This window comes from Macrobrachium nipponense, chromosome 45 (genome assembly GCF_015104395.2).
Source record: "Macrobrachium nipponense isolate FS-2020 chromosome 45, ASM1510439v2, whole genome shotgun sequence".
Classification (NCBI taxonomy): domain Eukaryota; kingdom Metazoa; phylum Arthropoda; class Malacostraca; order Decapoda; family Palaemonidae; genus Macrobrachium; species Macrobrachium nipponense.
Window position 1 is genome coordinate 2,395,641 of NC_061105.1, and position 24,447 is coordinate 2,420,087.

Below are 24,447 nucleotides of genomic sequence, written 5' to 3' on the forward strand. Positions count from 1 at the left end.
GATAGATGCTGAATATAAAAACCTTTTTTTTTTATTTACAAAACTCTCCACAAGAAAAAAAAACTCTTTTAAAACGGTGACATAACTTTTTGCTCTTGTTTTTTATGTAAAGTTTCAGGTAGGGCTGGCGTGACTTGAGAAACGAAAGGGGGGCTAATTTTAGTGTAATATGTCGATTTTTGTGTCAAAACTAACTTTACGAAGGAGAGATAGATTTTTACCTTTTTCCATTTGTAGTAAGTTTTCCCCCATATAATATTACAGGAAGACAGCTTATATTTCTCTCATTTAGTGTCAGGTTTTTTCGACGTGATATAGAAAATGAGAATTTTTCTTTTATCTTTTATTTATCTGACGTCCTCCTATAAAATAGCAGCGTAGTTATGTGTATTATCCTGAGTTTTAATCACCTGATTCAAGAAGAGACTATAACAAACTTTGGCGATGCCTTAATTTCACCGTTATAATAATATAAATCGTTTCATTTTCATATATTTGCGTTCTTGAGTTTTACAGCATAATAAAAAGGTTAGAAAAAGCTTTTTTGTGTTTATCCTGGATTCTTATACATGATTGCTTATTGGGGTTATTTGGAGCTGAAAGGAGTAGTGTATTTATCTAAAATCATATTGAGAGTAAACTTATCTTTGGAATTTTGAACTGGATTAGCGCGAGAATTTCATTATAACAGTATAAATTGGATTTTCACTGAAAAATGTAACTAAGCAAATATAGATGACGCTAAGACTTTAGACTTTTTGAGACATTGCTTGTTTTCATGTGATGTTGAGCTGCCGTCAGTTGTGGAATCATTTAGAAAATTAAATATGAACAATTTGAAAATGACCATTTTTTTTATATCAACCAAGTCGTGTAATAAATTTCTCTCACATAGCCGAATATTCTTGTATCATCTCAAATAATTTTACCACAGCAAGAAACTAGATTATAAATGAGAGAATATTTACGTAAGATTATAGCACCTTGATATACCGAAGCCTTCCAAGCATTCAATAATTGCTGTTAACTTCCAAATGGTTTAAGTGATTCCTTTCGTCTTGATTTTTTCCTTTCTTCTGAATTTATAATTTATTTTCGGTTTATCGCTATTATTATTATTACTATTATATACATTATTATTAGAGATTAGTTACTGTAATAATTATAGTTTTGATCTAATATAAAAATGGACGTAGATTATATAAAAGATTCTACTCGATTTTTCAATATCTTCATTTTCCGTGTTGACGCGACATAGTGGAACGTGGGTTTCAAACCCCGTAGACCTTTATCGGACACAGTTTTAAATATGTAAATTAATATTTCTCTCTTACGTTTATTTTTTTTTTTATATATCCTCATTATTTCTTTTATACGTGAAAGTTTGTAAAATGAATTCTTGTAATATTTTCTTTTCATTATATTTACCGTCTTAATTATTTTGGTATGTATGCATACACGGTGATTTCTCGGAACTATTTTATTGGGAATTTATCTGCGTATGGATGTACATTGTACTTGTGCTTTTGTACACGCAAGCACGCTCGTTGAGACATATGTATAAGTATTGTGATTAGCGCATGTATACCTACGTTCATGTATAATGAATTAACCGCTTCTTATGCATTTGGTTTAATACACAACCACCTGATATAATAATCGTATCATATTTCCCATTCTGTTGTTTTGATAATATTTGCATGACAAACAATAAAGCTAGTAAATGATAAATTCATGAATGAAAACTGTTTACTCACCCTGAGTGGCTTTTCAAACTCGTCGAAGTCTTTTAATTTATGGGGGGGAGGGGAGGTGAGAGCGTCAGCCAGGAGCCTCTCGGTTGACGCTGTATTTTTTTGGGATGGGGGAAAGAAGACACACGACTGACTGACCGACCGACCTACTCTCGCGATGTCCCGGCGTCGACCGATCGAGTTTCTCACCTGTACCCTCGCTTATATATCTGCCCACACCTCCTCCTACGGTGACGTCACGGGTGGTTGCCAGATGTTTCCCGATCCAGTATTCTGCATTATTTTTATATAACGAGATTTAGTTTACGCGAATGACGGTTACTGCAAGTTACGTTTGTATGGATGTATTTTGCGGGAGAATGATAAACGCCCCACTTTAGATGCGCAGGAAGGGGATTAAATAATTTAAATTAGAGATGAGTGCCGTGGCGAAACCTCCCTTAAGCCACGCCCACTTTTACTCCTCCACATTTATGAAGTGGGCGGAGTCAGTTGCCGTCTGTGACCCTGAGAGAGACGGCTGTAATAGTTTGTGGACTTTTAACAAGAAGGTATCCCTAAGTGGGCCATGACGATTGCATGCGTATTTTTGGGACGGTTAATCAAAGTATCTCGTCGACTGGTTTAGGTGTCGAATAAACTCTTTATTTTGTTCCCCGATATTCGACGGGACGTCTGAAATAGGTGATTTTGTGCAGTGAGGACATGAAGTGGTTTTTTCAAATATGGTTTTAAGTGAACGTTTTATTGTTTTTTTTTTTTAAATTACAGAAGTAACAGTAGGATTTTCATACATATATGTATATATACGTATATATTTATTTATAATAATAATAATAATAATAATAATAATAATAATAATAATAATAATAATAATAATAATAATAATAATAATAATTAATAATATAATAATAATAATTGTTATTATTATATTATTATTATTATTATTTTATTATTATATTATTATTATTATTATTAGATTATTATTATTATTATTATTGGCTGCAGTTTATTTAATATATAATAGTAAGTATCATGTTTTTATTTTAAATTAACACAAACCATCAGGTACAATAACGCAGTTAGAATTACCAACTGTTCCAATTTAATTATGTAAGATTGCATCGAAAACTGCAATAGACTCGACAGGGACATTTTTCTCATCATATTTACCTATTATCGTGACCTTTTTCTTTAATTCTGTTTCGTCTATTTTGAATTCTCCTTTTACTTCGGTGTTTCGTGAATTTATCATTTTTCCCTCTTCGACAAGAGGTTGAGGGAATATATATATATATATATATTATATATATATATATATATATATATATATATATATATATATATATATCAAGAGCCAGCAGGAAAAATGAAAAAACAGCAGTACCTAGCGCTTTCGTGTATTCTTGACACACCTCATCAGGGTACATATATAAAAGAATGAAAAATAGCTTCGAAATATCAAAGGTAAACATAAAAACAAAAAGTAAAATACAGAACAATCAAACAGCCTAGTCAAGAAGCAAATGGTCCACAGCCTAGAATTACACTTAAATGACAACAACAAATGGAAATGGAACTACTAAGCAGTCAATTACATAGTTACGAAGTTGTCAACAATACATTTCGTAAGCCAGTTATCTAGTTTATATTGTCCGTTGCTAATATTAAAAACACTACATGACTTATATTTTATTATACTAGATTCTATAATATTTCTTTTAATAATGTCTCTACAAAATAAAATTTCCTTTGAATTGTTCCAATTAATGCGTGATTAAAATTATTCATATGTAAAAGAGAGCCATCGATGTACTTCCTACAGTACACAATATATGATTTAATCTTGATGCCAGTAGTTTGCCACTTTGACCAATATATTTTTTATCACAATCTCTGCATGGAATTTCGTAAATGCAACCCGTTTGTAAATTTGGAGAGTTCCTTATTAAAATTGTTCTTACAGACTTAGTGTTACTAAAAACAACGTTAACATTAAAAACTTTAAACATTTTATGCAAAGAAAGAAACCTGTTGTCAAAAGGTAAAACAAGCAAATTACTAGGGTCGAAAGCCTGTACATGGTCCACTGCATAAAATGTTTTCTTAGCCTTTCTTAAAGCAACATCAACTAAAAATGCCGGATACTTCAATTTAAAAGCAATATCATAAATCTTGGTAATCTCGTCTTCTAAAAATTCAGGACAAACAAATTCTTAAAGCTCTTAAAAACATGGAAGAGAATACAGAGAGTTTAACTTTCAAATGGTGATTGGAGTAAAAGTGAATGTAAGAACATACATTTGAAGGTTTCCTAAAAACCGAAAATTTAAATCTGTTACCCTGTCTATGCACACTTACATCTAAAAATGGCAAAACTGAATCTATTTCCTCCTCAAGTGTGAACTTTATAGAGGGAACCAGCGCATTTAATCTAATTAAAAATCTGTTCACATCCTCACACAAAGGCCATACACAAAATATGTCATCGACATACCTAAACCCAAAGAACATTCGCAGGTAAAATATTTGATAGAAGTTTTCTTTTCAAAAAACTCCATGTAAATGTTACTTAAAAGGGCGATAAAGGGTTCCCCATAGCCATACCAAACCTCTGCTCATAGAATTTACCATTGAAAGTAAATTTACATTCCTTAATACACAGTTTCAGCAACTCTAAAATGGTGTCAGTTTGCAGAGAAAATACGTATTTATCCAACTCATCAGCTAAAAATGTTATCAGGTCGTCAACTGGAACTTTAGTAAAAAGGGAAACTACATCAAAGCTAATCATTTTAAATTCGTAATTAATGTTACAGCTTCTGAGACGGTTTACAAAATCCACATTATTTTTTACTGAAAATCCTGAAATTTTTCCTATAAGAGGTGACAATTCACTGACAAGCCACTTTGACAAATTATAAGTTGATGACCCTACAGAACTAATAATAGGTCGTACAGGGTTATTTTGTTTGTGAGTTTTAATAAGTCCATAAAGATAGGGCAAGGATTGCACCAATACAATACAAAAATTTCTTAATTAATCAATCTTTTTCCCCTAACAATGTTTTTAAGTTTTTATTGAAACTACTATTAACCTTCTCTAATGGATTATGGTTCAGGACTGTATAAGTTTCTTGGTCACTTAACAAAACTAACATTTTATTTACATAATCATCTTTATTTATTAACACAAGAGCATTTGATTTATCAGCTTTCGTAATGTGTAACGTTTTATCTTTTTTAAGGTTGCTGTACGCCTTTAAAAACCTATCAGGTACATTAGAGTAGCACTTAAAAGAACATGCCCCATAAACAATACCCTTACAGATGTTGAAATCTTCAATAGACAACGATCCAAATTTTTCTAAATTACAAAATGATTTAGCTATTCCTACCCAGTCCACTTTCTCGTCACAAACACTGAAGTTGATACCATAACCGAGAGCCGTTCTTGTTACATCATCTAACACTTTATCCGATAAATTACATACAAACTGGGGATTTGCATCTTTAGTCCAACCGCTGTTCTTGATGAGCTGTTTAAGTTTACGATCGAGTTTATTCTTCAGAAGTCGGCACTGGCTTCGCAACTTATGATAACAATAATCGCCCAATCGAGTCCTCCATTCCAAGGGGATTGCTTGATTAAAACTATATCTATTTGACCTCAGGATTCTGAAAGCTTGTTCCACGTCCAGTTTCGTTATTTCTATGTACTTTTTTGTTTTTATGTTTACCTTTGATATTTCGAAGCTATTTTTCATTCTTTTATATATTGTACCCTGATGAGGTGTGTCAAGAATACACGAAAGCGCTAGGTACTGCTGTTTTTCATTTTTCCTGCTGGCTCTTGATATACAATCTTCACGTGTTATTTGTGGTCGTATAACATATATATATATATATTTATATATGTGTGTGTGTGTGTGTTTGTGTGTTTTTACAAGACCAGTGTTGCGTATTTGCGTATGGGCATATACATGCCTGCAGACATATTGGCAGATTTCGCCAAAATACTTTATTCCTCTTTTGAAGGATTACAAAATATTGTTTATTGACCCCCTTAATTGCAACGTAGGCGTTTGCACATAGTGTCTACTTGCTTGTTAGAGAGCGCCTCATAGATGTCAACCTTTTTTATTTATATTTATTTGAAGGAAATAAAAATGATTGATTGGGAAGCGTTTTGCCTCGAGAAAAATGTCATGTTAGCAGCTTTTTCAACTTTTAAAGAAAGGTAAATATGTGTCATTGGATCTCTCTCTCTCTCTCTCTCTCTCTCTCTCTCTCTCTCTCTCTCTCTCTCTCTCTCTCTCTCTTGTAAATTATTGAAGTATGAAATTATTATTATTACTATTATTATTATTTTTTTTGGTCTACCAGAGTCCTCCAATTGACTGGTCGGTATTTATAGTGTGGGGTTCCGGGTTGCATCCTGCCTCCTTAGGAGTCCATCACTTTTCTTACTATGTGCGCTTTTTCTAGGAACACATTCTTCTGCATGAGTCCTAGAGTTACTTCAGCCTCTAGTTTTTCCAGATTCCTTTTCAGGGATTTTGGGATCGTGCCTAGTGTTCTTATGATTATGGGTGCAATTTCCACTGGCTTATCCCATTTTCTTCTTACTAGCAAACTTACCCATCTACGATGGGTGATAAAATACGGGTGCAGAAGTGAAAAATTTATATGTACTATTTGTTCAGCAATATTAAAATAAGGGCGATTTTTATACATACCTACTACAGAACCTCTTTGTACACAATATTATCAGTTTGTCCACAACTTAACTTCAAGTTGGCAGAGTCAGTTGCTCTGCTCATCGCCACATGCAGTTGGCCATGCGTGAACATGGGTGACGGCAGAAACACACCAACACGATCAGAAGTCTGGCCCTGCGACTTGTTTGCAGTGAATGAGAAGGCCAGCTTGATTGGAAACTGCCTGCGCCGTAACTGGAACGGAAACTGGTTGTCCAAAGGCATCAGAGGAATCCGGGGGATGAACAGACGTTTGCCGGTGTGAGGGCCCGTTGCTATCACTGCTTCGATAACGTGGGAGTTTAGCTCCATAACGGTGTACCTCGTTCCGTTGCAATGTCCATTGGCAGGATCAAAATTCCGAAGCAACATTACTGGGCAGTACTTCTTCAACGTTATTTTGTGCACTGGCAGTCCCGATGGATTTAAGTTATTCAAAAAATCTTGCGGATATTGATGATAATTTTCATCTTCTATTGTGTCCGAGCTGAAATATTCGCGACTTTCTACGGGGAAGTTGTTGATCATGTGCTCGTCGACACTATTGACGACTTCATTGGTTGAAGCTATTACAGCTCGCGAACATAGCCACGACGGGTCCGCATAAATCTCACTTAATCAATCAAAGACAAACTTGCAAATATCAGAAACAGAAGAGGATTCTAGCACAAATTCAGGGCGAACTGCAATCGTATTTCTCGGAGGCTCAATGTACGAACAGTTCCCTGATCATATGTCTCTGAGATAGGACGCAAAGGTGGCATCGGATGAATTGCGAACTCTCATGTTGAGTGATAGTTTCAGTTCTGTTACTGACTTCCAGATGTATGATGTCTTCAAGGTTGCATTGACTATCTGTGCTCGACTTCCGCGTTTCACAACGGGAAGAATTTGCTTCCAATCACCAACAAACAGAACGCAGATTTCTCCAAACAACTCTTGATTCTTCCTAATGCTACGCAATGATCGATCCAAACATTCGAATAACAGTTTGTCACCTTGGCCGACTTCATCAATTATGATCAAGTCTGTCATCCTGAAGAGCTGTGCACTTGCATGTTGGTCAGACACCTGGCAAGTGGATTCAGGGGTGATGTTGATGGGAATCTTGAAGCGAGTGTGAAGCGTTCGACCATTGTGGAGTAAGGTAGCTGCAATGCCAGAAAGAGCAGTGGCGAGCACGACTTTCTTCTCCGAGCGAAGAAAATCTATTATGGCATTTATCATAAATTAACTAAGGGTGTAATATATGTATGTATGTATGTATGTATGCATGTCTGTATGTATGTATGCATGTATAAATAAAGGTTTTGCCAGGGAGGAAAGTGTAAGGCGAGAGAGCCAAGAACTATCGGCGTAACACGACCCTTTACTTAGGCCCAACTGATCACGCAGAGTAAAAACATAGTAAAAGTAGGCATAATATCTAAACTGACATTGCAAGATTAGCATAAGGTCGATTTCACTTTACAGAAACGAGAAAACGCCTGAGGGCAAGATTAGTGATTTTTAGGCAGCCACACCTTGGAGGAGCACACACGTGGTCAACAGATGATTCATCCAGAAAACAATACATTTTGAATAACAAGGAGGCATATACGACTTAGTAACACGAAATTTACAAAAATGTTCCAAACAATGAGTGAAAAGACGAAAATAGGATATATATATATATATATTATATATATATATATATATATTTATATATATATTATATTATATATATATATATATATATATAGAGAGAGAGAGAGAGAGAGAGAGAGAGAGAGAGAGAGAGAGAGATAATAACTATATACATGTAGGACTAATTAATTAATAGTTCATTTATTTTAAGGTCATTCATAAACATTTTACAAATATATGGGTCCAAATGGTACAATCTCAGACTAAGATTTAGGTTGTTTTTATTTGTGATTTGTATAATTGCTGATTCCAGTAAATTTCTTGAAATATAATCATTAGATCTAGCAATTACAGAGGTATTGCCCCAATTTATAAAATGAGATTTTTTGCTCAGATGGAGAAACAATGCATTTGAAGTCTGGGCTGTTCTAACTGAATTCATATGGAGCTTAATACGTACACATAAATTTTTACTTGACTGACCGACGTAAAAATATGGGCAATCCTTACAAGGAATTTTGTAAATTATGTTGTTATTTGTTACGGGTCTATTCTTAATTAGAATTTCTTTAATGGTATTGTTATAAGAGAACACTACATTAACATTGAACGATTTAAATATTAATTTTATGGTTTCAAATCCACGAAAGTAAGGCAAGCTAAGTACATTTTTAGGCATTTCTTTTTCATTAGTAGCAACACTATAAAACTTTTTGTGAGCTTTTTTATAACATAAATCAATTATATGGGCAGCAGAGATCGTTTCCTATCTTTTTTATGTATTCTATTTCTTTGTCAAGATATTGTGGACTCGTGAAGCGCAAAGCACGTAAGAACATAGAAGAAAAAAATAAAATTTTAATGTTAAGATGGTGGCCAGAATAAAAATGTACACGTTAAATTATTTGTGGGTATTCTATAAATACTGAATTTACATTGGAAAGATTCTCTATGCACTAATACATCTAGGAAAGGGATGACATTGTTATTTTCACTTTCAACAGTGACTTTTATGGATGGCACTAAATTATTCAATTTAGACAATAAATCATTTACATCGGTACCAACAATATCTTGACCAAGAAATAGAATACGTAAAAAAGATAGGAAACAATCTCTGCTACCCACCTCATATAATTTATGTTTTAAAAAAGCTCACAAAAAGTTTTATAGTGTAGTTAGTAATGAAAAAGAAACCCCTAAAAATGTACTTAGCTTGCCTTACTTTCGTGGATTTGAAACCGTCCAAAATAATATATTTAAATCGTTTCAATGTTAATGTAGTGTTCTCTTATAACAATACCATTAAAGAAATTCTAATTAAGAATAGTCCCGTAACAAATAACAACATTATTTACAAAATTCCTTGTAAGGATTGCCCATCTTTTTACATCGGTCAGTCAAGTAAAAATTTATGAGTACGTATTAAGCAGTATATGTATTCAGTTAGAACAGCCCAGACTTCAAATGCACTGTTTCTCCATCTGAGCAAAAAATCTCATTTTATAAATTGGGGCGATACTTCTGTAATTGCTAGGTCTAATGATTATGTTTCAAGAAATTTACTGGAAGCAGCAATTATACAAATCACTAATAAAAACAAGCTAAATCTTAGTCTGGGAATGTACCATTTAGACCCATATATTTGTAAAATGTTTATGAAGGACCTTAAAATAAATGAACTATTAATTAATCAGTCCCACATGCATATAGTTATTATCTCTCTCTCTCTCTCTCTCTCTCTCTCTCTCTCTCTCTCTCTCTCTCTTTCTATATATATATATATATATATATATATATATATATATATATATATATATATATTTTTTTATATCCTATTTTCGTCTTTTCACTCAATTTTTTGGCACATTTTTGTAAATGTCATGGTACTAAGTCGTATATGCCTCCTTGTTTTTCAAAATAGTTTTCTGGATGAATCATCTGTTTGACCACGTGTGTGCTCCTCCAAGGTGTGGCTGCCTAAAAATAACTAATCTTGCCCTCAGGCGTTTTCACGTTTCTGCAAAGTGAAATGGACCTTATGCTAATCTTGTAATGTCAGTTTAAATATTATACCTACTTTTACATGTTTTTGCTCTGTGTGATCAGTTGTGCCTAAGTAAAGGGTCGTGCTAGACCGAAAGTTCTTGGCTCTCTCTTCTTTCATTTCCCCCCGTTGCAAAACTTTTATTTATACATAGCATCACGTTTCATATACTTCGTGATCAAGTTATTCATGTATGTATATATATATATATATATATATATATATATATATATTATATATATATATAGTAATGTATTTGTATAATACAATTAATATTTGTAAGTACGTAACACGCAAAATTCTTAGTTTTGGTTCCATTGTGTGGTATACAGTCCCTCCAAACGGTGGATAAAGGCCAGTTCTGATACGACCGAGTTCGCGTTCTACAAAAAGATTGTTCATACCCAACTGTTATTGTTATGAGGAGTTATTGAGGCCATACCCTCCTTTTATTTATTAGATTGGGGAGGTAGGAAGAGTATATATATATATATATATATATATATATATATATAATATATATTATATACTACTATATACACAATGTCGTTGACTTACTTACAGTGAAGTTAACGCTAAAGTTTTTATTTTTTTTTATATAATTAACAATATGATGTTTTTTTAGAATGTTATTGTCATTTATAATATTTTTAAATGGGTGTGTTTTTTAATTTGACAGACTGATGATACACTTGAGATTATGTCGTTAATGGACAAAGTGGCTTTTAATTGAACGCGCCTAATTCGTGTCAATGTATACAGATAGGTATCTGTATAGTTGTTAATATATGTACTTATGTATGTATATATATATATATATATATATATATATATATATATATATATATATATATATTTATTAATCATAGATATCAGTATCATTATCTTGAGTCTATGATTTTCAACCAAAAGTAGCTTCTAGTTGATGTTTGCCGGAACAAGTCGCCTTCGATTAAAAGGAAGAAGAAGAAGAAGAATTAGAAAAGCGTTCGAAATGAACGCCCCCGGTAAACACAAGGGCAGGTTTTATTGCACCAGAGAAACATCGTTCGCTCGGTCGGGGGTGTTTGCGGTCGTAATTTTGAAAAGTATCCCGAACGCAAGCTCTTAACGGGGAGTCGGGTGTCGTAAATAGCAGATACGACGGACGTATAGGTAGGCCGTGATGTAAGGGCGTTTGTGCTTGTTCTGGTTTGTTCCTGCTTGCAGTCTAGCGGTTTTGTATATAGACTCGTTTTCGTGTTTTTACTTGGTCTGCTTGTATAGGGATCATACTCTCTCTCTCTCTCTCTCTCTCTCTCTCTCTCTCTCTCTCTCTCTCTCTCTCCACACACAAAGAATTCCACTCTCTCAGTTGGACTAATAAGTCTTTGAGACATCCTAATCCTTGTAACTCTCTCTCTCTCTCTCTCTCTCTCTCTCTCTTACACGAAAACACGAAAATACACACAAAAGCACAGTTCCGCTTTCTCTCTCACACACCCACAAGCACAATTCCTCTCTCTCTCTCTCTCTCTCTCTCTCTCTCTCTCTCTCTCTCTCTCTCTCTCTGAGGTCTGAGGACAAGTCACGACCCAACTCTCCGTCAGTTTTGAAGCGAAATGTTTCGCGCGTTGATGCGCGCCTTTTGTTGAGAGGGAATTTTGTTTCCCTTTTCATATTTCGCCTGTTAGTTTCATTTCTGTCGCGCCATCACGAGGAGGGCAAGCAGCAGTGACCAGCAGGCCGCTGTGGTCACAGCGAACAGCAGGCACCTGTGGTCACAGCGAACAGCAGGCACCTGTGGTCACAGCGAACAGCAGACAGCTGCGATCACAGCGACCAGCAGGCAGCTGTGGTCACAACGGCCAGCAGCAGGCATGAATGGAGAAACAAATGAATGACGAGGGTTTTTGTTGATGCCTACGACTTGGAATGTAGAGCGTGTCCTTATGAGAACGTTCTCATGGTGATCTGTGTCGTATTCTTGGTGATCTGTGTCGTATTCTTGTGTGTGTGTGTGTTGTTTACAAGGTCATTATCGCCGGGTCTCCTCTCTCTCTCTCTCTCTCTCTCTCTCTCTCTCTCTCTCTCTCTCTCTCTCTCTCTCGTCTCCTTCAAGCCTCAGTATGCTTATGTTGACTGGATGAGTGAACCTGGTACTAATGGCCATTTGGAGAGAGAGAGAAGATTTTTAGCAATTCTCCCCATCAGTATCATACCTGTTAGCCTCCCAGCATCCATATATGATTACGGTTTATGGATTCATACCTATACATGCAGATATCTCTAGTATACCCTCCCACCCTCCCTGTAATATGTAAATCATTTTCCTCTTCACCAATTATAGGTATTTAATTAATCGGCAGGTTTTGCCCCTTGGGCAGCTACGGATCATAATTGGCTATTAAAAAAAATAAATAAAGGGCTCCATCCTCCCTTCTCCTCGACCATTCCTTCGTCAGGAGCGTCTCTTGGGATCGAGGTGACTTTTTCCTCTCCTTCTCGGTGTCTTCTGGTGTTCTTGAGGTTTGATGTAGACGAAGGATATCTGTCTGTAAGTTTGCTGGATTTTAAGTGTCTGGTGATTATCGGAATTCAGGAAAGAACTTAAAGCAATTGATAGAGATTTATAATTGTTTTTATGTAGTAGTTTGCTGGTTTTAAGTGTCTGGTGTTTATCGGAATTCAGAAAAGAACTTAAAGCAATTGGTAGAGAATTGTAATTGTTTTTATGTAGCTATACTTAAGGTTCATATTATTGTATCAGAATTCATTAATGCTTCGTCATTCATAAGTCTTTGGTACAAAAAAAAAAAAAAAAAAAAAAAAAAAAAAACCAGTAGTTTTTTGTATGTTAAGTTATACGTCTCGATTCCTCGCTAGCCGGAGACAATTTGTTTACTGACTGGAAAAAAAAAAGCTTACACACGTTCCGGTGTAGAATACAGTCATAAGAAAGACTAAGAGAAAACAGACCTACTATGAGATTCAGGGCCTCTGTAACACGGTTTTTTCGCAATAACTTTTTATCTATGCATTTCATAAATATATCGCTTATTCAGAATACATATTATATCAACACATAAATTTTTAGTGTATTCTGCAATATGTAGGTTGAATAAATTTGGTACTTATAATGTAAAAGTGACCTTTTTTGAAGACGGGCCAACTTACTCAGAGAAATGGTGTCGAACGCACTCGTTACGTAACTTATGACATCATTTCTTCCCTCTTTCTCGATGGATGATTGCCTATACGTAACGAAGGCTAAACCTCTGGCAACAATGACATACAAATTTAAATACAAGCAAAGCAGTACACCTTTATGAACTCTGGAACCTCCCCACTGATAATTGTCATAATGAACAAACCAACAAAATATGTTAATAAATACAAAAACACTTCGATTATTAGTCTAACTCCCAAAATAAGTTTCCAAAGAAATTACAGACTACTTTATAGGTCAAAATCAGATTGACAAGATGTAGGGAATAGTTGGTAATTACCAAAAACATAGTAGACAAGCTTGATTTGATAACTGCTATATCCAATGTCAAGCAATTTTTATTTATTGGCTATCTACCTATTTACTGAAAAAAAAATAGCCGGTACCGTATATTGGCTTTAAACCTTCACCAATAATTTTCGTCAGAATGGTGACTTCATGAGGCTCCACCCACTTTCGCCTCGTTATAATTCAGGATAACACTGAAGGCTACCATGGGCATTGTTGGATTAGAAAATTTAACTTCTGGCTATAAAAACTAATTTCTCGAGTAGTTGTAAGAAGTGCTAAATGATCCTCAAGGATCCCAGCAGTTGGTCTAAACGTTTAATTCATGTATATTACTGCTATACTGTTGCGGCACTACTGCTACAGTAGTATTACTACGCTAGCACTGATACCCCACCCACATCTATGTATCGTTCCGCCATTCATAAAGTCTTTGGGTTTCAGAGCCGATGGCATTTCTGTCTGGTGGATGGGCGGGGCAACATTTAGTCAAAAGGTGTTTGTTTACCTTGCTTACGTAATGAATGTTTTTCGACTCTTGGCTCGTAATCATTGGCCATGGCGTCGGCTAGATCATTTTTACTCTATAAAAATCAAAACTATCGGGTTTAGGTTATTGATAATGCTGACAAAATTTGTGTGTGGTTGTAAAATATACATATGTCAACTTTCAGCTACATCCGATGCTTTGACAAGGAGCAAAGTCCAAAAAACCGTGTTACAGAGACCCTGAATCTCATAGTAGTACATTCAGTACTTTAAGAAACCCTAAAACAAACTTGGCGTCTTCTGAGGGCGTCTGTTTGTAACGTTGCATATGTAAATTAGACGAGATAGCCAATGGGAGTTTGAGAGAGTAGTAATAGAAACAGCGCATCACTTAGGGCTGTAGACGCAAGTTACGTATTTATTTTAATTGTTACGACACTCGGGAACGTATTCAGCTGCGAGATCTACGAAGGAAAAGGTAAAAAAAAAGAAAAGGAGAATAAAGATACGACCACAGAATATTGAACAAATTCGGAATTGACGAAAAAGGGGCAACTTCTTTTGGTTTTCGTGATATTGACAGAGCTCTAAAAAGTGTTGACTGCTCGCCCCCGCGTTTATTGACTCACTGACAAGACAAACTGCGAATAGCCAGCGACCCTTAATTAATCATTTGAGATTATTATCGTCTTCTTCTTCTTCTTCTTCTTCTTCTTGTAGGTCTTTCGAAGGGGACTCATCCGTTTAATAAGCTTGTTGATGGTGTTTGATGATAATCACTTGTTTGAAGAATTCCGAAGGCGATGAAGAAATTCTTCCAGATAATTCTTTCTTTCTCTCTCTCTCTCTCTCGTTTTATGAGCTAAACTTCCCTACCTCTTGAGATGACGTAATTTTCTCTCTCTCTCTCTCTCTCTCTCTCTCTCTCTCTCTCTCTCTCTCTCTTTCTCTCTCTCTCTCTCCCCAGTTCTATAAGCTAAACTCTCTACTTCTTGAAATGACGTAACTCTCTCTCTCTCTCTCTCTCTCTCTCTCTCTCTCTCTCTCTCTCTCTCCAGTTTTATGAGCCAAATTCCCTTCCTCATGTAATTCAGTGTTATTTATTCATTTTGTTGTTTATTCATGCAATCGTTCATTTTAGCAGCCATTATCTCATTCATTTATTATTGCCTTCATTCATTCATTATTTCATTCATTATTTCAATAATTTATTTATGCCTTCACTCACTCACTTTCTTTCATTCATTCACACACACTTAATCTTTGATTCAATGTTTCTCTCGCTCACTCACTCATTCAATTATTTATTCATCGATTCAGTGACTCATTCATTCATTCATTCATTCATTCATTCATTCATTCATTCATTCATTCATTCATATATTTTTATTAATCAGATAATTAATTTAATCGTTAATTTATTTGTTTTATTTATTTATAGATTTATTTTATTTTATTTATATATTAATTTGTTTTTCAGATATTTTGATTGACATTTTATTTTTGTATTTTTTAATAATGCAGCTGACTGGAAAATCGGTACTGGAAAATGGGATGCTGGAATCCAGGGAGAGATTCATTAGCAGAACGAGAGTGAAATAAGCTTGCCTCTCTCTCTCTCTCTCTCTCTCTCTCTCTCTCTCTCTCTCTCTCTCTCTCTCTCTCTCTCTCTCTCTCAGAAATTAATGAAGAATTAAACAAAGATTGGGATAACATTTTCGTAAGTGATGACATAAGGGTAAATACGGAGATATTATATAAAATATTGGAGAAAATAGTGGAAAAATATATACCGAAGAAGAAAAGTAAACATCATTCATGCATACCAAGAGACAGAAGGATCTTGTTCCAGAAAATCAGAAAGTGGAAAAAAGGTCTTGCAAAAGAAAAAAATGCATGGAAAGTTATAGAACTAAAAAGTAAGATAGAAAATGCAGAACAAAAGATTATACAATCAAAAGAAAATGAAAAACGGGACTTGGAAGAAAAACCCTATTAAATATCAAGCAAAAACCCCAAACTATTATACGCATATGCGAAGAAGATGAATAAGAAGAATAGAAATAGGCCCTCTGAGAATTGAAGGGAGATTAACGAATGAAAAAAAGGAAATTTGCAAACATACTGGCAGAACGATATAAGAGAGAATTCACCCCTAGAATAGATAATGAAGATAATGATATAGAAGTAAGGGATGAAAATAGTGAATATTTAGCTGACATAGATATTAATGAAGCTGATATTGTGCAGGCTATTAATGAAATTAAAAATGGAGCTGCTGCAGGGCCTGATGGAATTCCTGCTATTTTGTTAAAGAAAGTAGTTCATTCTATCGCAAAGCCACTTGCAATATTATTAAGACAAAGTGTAGATACAGGCAAGATTTATGATGAGCACAAATTAGGCATATATTACCCCTACTTTCAAAGTGGATCAAGACTAGAGGCAAGTAATTATAGGGCCTGTGAGTAACATCACATATTATGAAAGTGTATGAAAGGGTAATGAAGAAAAATATTATGAAACATTTAATAAAAAATAATTTGTTTAATAAAGGACACATGGTTTCGTACCCGGAAAAAGTACACAAACCCAACTGTTAGTCCACCGTGAGAACATATTCAAAATATGAAAAGCGGAAATGAAACAGATGTGGTTTATTTAGACTTTGCAAAAGCTTTTGATAAAGTAGACCATAATATATTAGCGAAGAAATTAGAAAACACAATATCGTGGATAAAGTAGGAAGATGGTTAAAAGAATTTTTACACAACAGAAAACAGATAGTTATTGCAAACGATGAGAAATCGGATGAAGTCAAGGTAATATCCGGTGTGCCGCAAGGTACGGTGTTAGCTGCAATACTGTTTGTTATTATGATTGAAGACATAGACAATAATGTGAAGGATTCGGTAGTGAGTAGTTTCGCAGATGACACAAGAATAAGTAGAGAAATTACTTGTGACGAAGATAGGAACGCTCTACAAAGAGACCTTAACAAAGTATATGATTGGGCAGAGGTAAATAGGATGGTATTTAACTCTGATAAATTTGAATCAATAAATTATGGAGACAGAGAAAGAAAGCTATATGCATATAAGGGACCTAATAATGAGACCATCACAAATAAGGAAGCAGTTAAAGACCTTGGTGTGATGATGAATAGGAACATGTTATGCAATGATCAAATAGCAACTCTGTTTGGCAAAATGTAAAGCAAAAATGGAATGTTGTTTTTACGGCACTTCAAAACAAGAAAAGCTGAACACATGATTATGCTTTATAAAACATATGTTCGTAGTCCACTTGAATATTGCAATATGATATGGTACCCAGCACACTATCAAAAGGATATTGCACAAATAGAGAGTGTACAAAGGTCTTTACAGCTAGAATAGAAGAAGTTAAGGACCTAGCTCACTGGGAAAGACTACAATTCTTAAAATTATATAGTCTAGAAAGGAGAAGAGAACGCTACATGATAATTCAGGCATGGAAACAGATAGAAGGAATAGCAGAAAATATCATGGAACTAAAAATATCAGAAAGAGCAAGCAGAGGTAGATTAATAGTGCCCAAAACTATACCAGGAAAAATAAGGAAAGCACACAGGACATTAATCCACTACGCACCAGCATCGATAATGCAGCGTCTATTCAATGCGTTGCCAGCTCATCTGAGGAATATATCAGGAGTGAGCGTAGATGTGTTTAAGAATAAGCTCGACAAATATCTAAACTGCATCCCAGACCATCCAAGATTGGAAGATGCAAAATATACCGGAAGATGTACTAGCAACTCTCTGGTAGACATTAGAGGTGCCTCACACTGAGGGACCTGGGGCAACCCGAACAAGATGTAAGGTCTGTAAGGTAAGGTAAGGTCTCTCTCTCGTTATGATTCTGAAAGATATATAGATATATAGATCACGTGTCACGTAGGAAGTGGAAAAACATATATAAAAGACTTCTTTTTTTTTTGTGTATTGAAATTTTGCGACCTTGAAACCTATTAATATTTCCGACCTTGCGACCTTGAAACTGGGTCATTTTTGCGACCTTGTGACCTTAAATCTTGGTCAATTTTGCGACCTTGAATCTCGGTCATTTTTGTGACCTTGAATCTCGGTCATTTTTGGTGACCTTGTGACCTAGAAACTACTCTGTCATTTCTGACTCCTTTTGACCTGGAAACTGAGTATGTCTTTCGTGCAATTGGAACTTCTACAGTTTAAGTTCTCCGTGTGTTTGTTTATTTTTTTCGTTTTATAACAGCTGTTACGTCTTCCTAATGAACACCTTAATATTCTTTGGAAACCTTGAATTTCAAGTCAATGGCCCATTTGGTGGGCTTGTTCCATACGAATAGGGTTTACCCTCAGAAGAAACAATGTTAAAAATTTGTTATAGTGTAACCATGACAAGACACAGTGACCAAAACGAAACATGTCTGATTTCAGAACGTTCCCAAATTTATCCATTTCGAGAGAGAGAGAGAGAGAGAGAGAGAGAGAGAGAGAGAGAGAGAGAGAGAGAGAGAGAGAAAAAAAAAACTCTTCAGTCAGAAAAAATGCCACAGGAAATAAAAAAAAGGTTTAATTGTTCCCATTTGTATGTCATTCCCTTATAGTGATTCTGTCAGTCTTTTATTCTCTTTCTTTTTTTCTGGTTTTAATCTTTCGATTCTGATTTGCCAAAAAAAAAAGAAAAAACACACAGTCCCAACTTTAAGCTTAGTCTCTCTCTTCTCTCTCTCTCTCTCTCTCTCTCTCTCTCTCTCTCTCTCTCTCTCTCTCTCTCTCATTCAGTCCTCAGGTCACCAATGACATAACAATTACGCAGATATTTATTTCAGTAACGTCACTCGGTAAATCTGGGAACCTGGTTTCTGATTTCTGGTATTTATGCTACGTGAATAGACTGTCTTATCCCTCCCCCCAAACTCCCCACCCCACCCCCACCCCCATCCCCCACCCCCCACCCCTGTGTCCCCAATAAGGTGAGCGAGTAATGTTTCTCGTTGTGACCATAACGAAGCGAGGAAATAATGGGTTTTAGAATTCTGTGCCTAAGCATACGACCTTCATTTTTCATTCACCAGAGAGAGAGAGAGAGAGAGAGAGAGAGAGAGAGAGAGAGAGAGAGGTTTGTGCGTGTGGTATAATGATATGTATATAGCAGTGCCATGTAAATTATAATATTGAATTTATCCCAGTTCGTGTTTTTTTTTTTTTTTTTTTTTTTGGGGGGGGGGGACACACTCGCTCTCTCGGTATGAGAACTGATATTTAACTCGTACATACAGCTCTTAAAGCACGATATGATCAATACGTATTCGAATCTCTCTCTCTCTCTCTCTCTCTCTCTCTCTCCTCCAGAAAACCCCCTGAAATTGAGAGCGAATATTGTCCCGAGGTGTAAAAAATAAATCTCTCCCCGCGTCTCAACACACTGCAATCCGACACCGTCTTCAGCCCCCTTTTGAAGTCATCCTCGATATACTTAAGAGACAAGCGCTCGAGGATGTCCTCGAACGCTTAAAGATGGATACAGAATTTGCTTTCGACACCTGATACTAGCGACCTTCTCGAAAATCAGCCCGAGTTAGGTTTTAGGCCGTTTAAGCCAAGTCGTTTCAGAGGTTTCGGATGCGTCTTTTTTGTGCAAGGGGGTACCTGCTTAAAAGATATTAGATAAAACAAATGTTCTTAGTTACATATTCTTACGAGTAGGTGTGACTAGAGGAAGATGTGACTGTATGTATGTGTGTATGCATGTATTTATGTATATATGCGTATGTGTATGTATGTATCTTACGTACAATGAGTTAAATTACCTTTGGAAAAATGCAATCGGAAGAATAGGAGATACGTACCTAAATTATATACAGTGTTTACATGAGATTTAGTATAGGATGTTGCCTATGTTATTGTTGCCCTTGACGTTTTTCTGAGATTCTTCAGCTGTACGTAAAGATTTTGCGTTGATATTTTGGAAATAATGATTTAAAAAATCTCCTTCTGTTCACACACACACACACACACACACACACACACACACACACACACACACACACTGGACACGACAGTAGAGCCGGGCATCATCGTCAGAATCCATTTGGAATACGCAAGTAATAGAATAAGGGCGGGAAAACAAGCAGTTGTTGTTGCTGTTTGTGTTGTTTATTTATTGTATGTTTTTATTGTTGTTGTTCTTCCTTTGTTGATGAGATTCCGCGCTATCTATCTGTCGCTGTTGCATATTTGATGCAATTCAGATATCGTGGTTGGTTTGTGTTTTGGGGGTGAATTTTTTTTTTATATTTTCTTTTGTCTCATTGCTTGCTTGCTTGCTTGATTAAACGATTCTCTCTCTCTCTCTCTCTCTCTCTCTCTCTCTCTCTCTCTCTCTCTCTCTCTCTCTCTCTCTCTCTCTCTCTTTGAGAGGACGGATTTCAATATGCATGCAAACAAAAATTGAGGTGACTACTCGAGAATAAAAAGTAAATATTTCTGTCGAATCCATAGCTCCCGATGTCAGGGACGTCCCAGACAGATAAATTGATTTAAAAATAATCCACTCACTTAGGCATTCCGTGTGGCGGCAAGCAAAGAGAGAGAGAGAGAGAGAGAGAGAGAGAGAGAACCCCGTAAACTCAACTTCATTTTGAAGTACACACACACACACACACACACACACCGGGATTATTTACGGGTGAGTATGATTGGCTGTTTTCCTCCCCTCCCCCATGAACTTGTGACCGTCGCTAGGTGACAGGAGGATCACTTTCCGTCTCTTCGAGGTTGGTAGCCCTGCTGATAGTCATTGGTACCAATCGTTATTATTATTATTATTATTATTATTTTAGTCCATCGTGTTGTCAGCTTAATCGCTGATCTCTCAACATGAACTTGTGACCGTCGCTAGGTGACAGGAGGATCACTTTCCGTCTCTTCGAGGTTGCAGCCCTGCTGATAGTCATTGGTACCAATCGTTATTATTATTATTATTATTATTATTTTAGTCCATCGTGTTGTCAGCTTAATCCGCTGATCTCTCAACGCCATCTAGATCGTATGTCTTCCAGTTTACTTGACATTAACGTGGCATGTCCTCCGACTGTAGCTCATTTGTGAGTGTATTTTCTGATATCCACTGACCTCTTGATGTTTCTAGATAGGATGTCCTCCTTCTAATTATGACGAAATTAATTCTAGATTCATAAGAACTAATGCTATATCACTGCATTGCAGTAATTGCAGATTGATTCAGGAAGCTGCTGCAGTGGTGCCAAGTGTTTGAAAGATGGAAGTCTTTGTATGAGCCGTTAAGTTTCTCGTCTCGAACTCAAAAACAAGATGGCAACACTGCTAAGATTATCTAACAGTGGCCTTATGTTGGAACCGTGAAATCGTGTTAAATGACCTCACGTAAACATATAGGTTTAAAACGCTTTGAAACAGTAACAGACGAGAAAAAAGAGGAGAGAGGTGTATCGTAATTACAAGAACTGCGCGAAGAAGACGACAAAACATGCGAAAGAAAACCACACAAGTCTTTTCTAGAAAACATGACGTAGGAATTGGAGAAAGGCCCCCCGTTTGCATAGGTCTAGAGTCTTATGACGTTGCAAAGTGGTTGTTCGTCCCTGGGGGAATTCAGATCCCCTGAAGTTGTGTCCGCTAAGTTTGAGGCTTAATCCACTTACGAACTTATACATAAATAAATAAATAAGTAAGTAAATAAATAAATAAATAAATATAAGAGACATGTTCGTAAAGGTTTGAGATAGCTGGTATTGACGCGTGTCTTAGTTTACTGGATTACGTTTCTTTTTTGGTTTATATTTACTGTTTGTGTATAGACACGTAGATAAATAGATAGATAGATAGATAGATAGAGTTATTTGGTACACAATGTAAATATCATTTTCAATGTTGTATTTGTAATCCACTTACAGACTAATAAATAAATAAATGAATAAATAAAAGAGACATGTTCGTAAAGGTTTGGGATTGCTGGTATTGACACGTGCTTTAGTTTACTGGATTTACTGGTTTAAGTTTTTTTTTTTTTTTTTGGGGGGTTATAGTATTGTGTGTGTGTATAGATAGATAGATAGATAGATAGATGATCAGACCTTACAGACCTTACATCTTGTTCGGGTTGCCCCAGGTCCCTCAGTGTGAGGCACCTCTAATGTCTACCAGAGAGTTGCTAGTACATCTTCCGGTATATTTTGCATCTTCCCCAATCTTTGGATGGTCTGGGATGCAGTTTTAGATATTTGTCGAGCTTATTCTTAAACACATCTACGCTCACTCCTGATATATTCCTCAGATGAGCTGGCAACGCATTGAATAGACGCTGCATTATCGATGCTGGTGCGTAGTGGATTAATGTCCTGTGTGCTTTCCTTATTTTTCCTGGTATATTTTTGGGCACTATTAATCTACCTCTGCTTGCTCTTTCTGATATTTTTAGTTCCATGATATTTTCTGCTATTCCTTCTATCTGTTTCCATGCCTGAATTATCATGTAGCGTTCTCTTCTCCTTTCCAGACTATATAATTTTAAGAATTGTAGTCTTTCCCAGTAGTCTAGGTCCTTAACTTCTTCTATTCTAGCTGTAAAGGACCTTTGTACACTCTCTATTTGTGGCAATATCCTTTTGATAGTGTGGGTACCATATCATATTGCAATATTCAAGTGGACTACGAACATATGTTTTATAAAGCATAATCATGTGTTCAGCTTTTCTTGTTTTGAAGTGCCGTAACAACATTCACTTTTTGCTTTACATTTTGCCAACAGAGTTGCTATTTGATCATTGCATAACATGTTCCTATTCATCATCACACCAAGGTCTTTACTGCTTCCTTATTTGTGATGGTCTCATTATTAGGTCCCTTATATGCATATAGCTTTCTTTCTCTGTCTCCATAATTTATTGATTCAAATTTATCAGAGTTAAATACCATCCTATTTACCTCTGCCCAATCATATACTTTGTTAAGGTCTCTTTGTAGAGCGTTCCTATCTTCATCACAAGTAATTTCTCTACTTATTCTTGTGTCATCTGCGAAACTACTCACTACCGAATCCTTAACATTATTGTCTATGTCTTCAATCATAATAACAAACAGTATTGCAGCTAACACCGTACCTTGCGGCACACCGGATATTACCTGGCTTCATCCGATTTCTCGTCGTTTGCAATAACTATCTGTTTTCTGTTGTGTAAAAATTCTTTTAACCATCTTCCTACTTTATTCCACGATATTGTGTTTTTTTCTAATTTTCTTCGCTAATATTATTGGTCTACTTTATCAAAAGCTTTTGCAAAGTCAAATAAAATAAACCACATCTGTTTCATTTCCGCTTTTCATATTTTTGAATATGTTTTCACGGTGGACTAAACAGTTGGGTTTGTTTACTTTTTCCGGGTACGAAACCATGTTGTCCTTTATTAAACAAATTATTTTTTTATTAAATGTTTCATAATATTTTTTTCTTCATTACCCTTTCATACACTTTCATTATATGTGATGTTAGACTCACAGGCTATAATTACTTGCCTCTAGTCTTGATCCACTTTGAAAGTAGGGGTAATATACGCTAATTTGTGCTCATCATATATCTTGCCTGTATCTACACTTTGTCTTAATAATATTGCAAGTGGCTTTGCGATAGAATGAACTACTTTCTTTAACAAAATAGCAGGAATTCCATCAGGCCCTGCAGCAGCTCCATTTTTAATTTCATTAATAGCATGCACAATATCAGCTTCATTAATATCTATGTCAGCAAATATTCACTATTTTCATCCCTTACTTCTATATCATTATCTTCATTATCTATTCTAGGGGTGAATTCTCTCTTATATCGTTCTGCCAGTATGTTGCAAATTTTCCTTTTTTTTTCATTCGTTAATCTCCCTTCAATTCTCAGAGGGCCTATTTCTATTCTTCTTTTATTCATCTTCTTCGCATATGAGTATAATAGTTTGGGGTTTTGCTTGATATTTAATAGGGTTTTTTCTTCCAAGTCCCGTTTTTCATTTTCTTTTGATTGTATAATCTTTTTTTCTGTATTTTTTCTATCTTACTTTTTAGTTCTATAACTTTCCATGCATTTTTTTCTTTTGCAAGACTTTTTTTTTGTTTTTTCCACTTTCTGATTTTCTGGAACAAGATTCTTCTCTGTCTCTTGGTATGCATGAATGGATGTTTACTTTTCTTCTTCGGTATTATATTTTTCCACTATTATCTACCAA

At 35.5% G+C, this 24,447-nt stretch overlaps 2 protein-coding genes across 3 annotated transcripts in view; one reads left to right on the forward strand and one right to left on the reverse strand.

Moving 5' to 3' along the window:
- Nucleotides 1-1,927, reverse strand: part of LOC135214274 (protein PRQFV-amide-like) — a 94,581-nt gene extending 92,654 nt beyond the window's left edge. The window contains exon 1 of the mRNA XM_064248393.1: nucleotides 1,758-1,927. The gene's annotated coding sequence lies outside the window, so the exon portion shown is untranslated. The remainder of the gene's footprint in view (nucleotides 1-1,757) is intronic.
- Nucleotides 1-24,447, forward strand: part of LOC135214276 (COMM domain-containing protein 4-like) — a 197,572-nt gene that overhangs the window by 102,057 nt on the left and 71,068 nt on the right. The gene's annotated exons all lie outside the window — the stretch shown is intronic.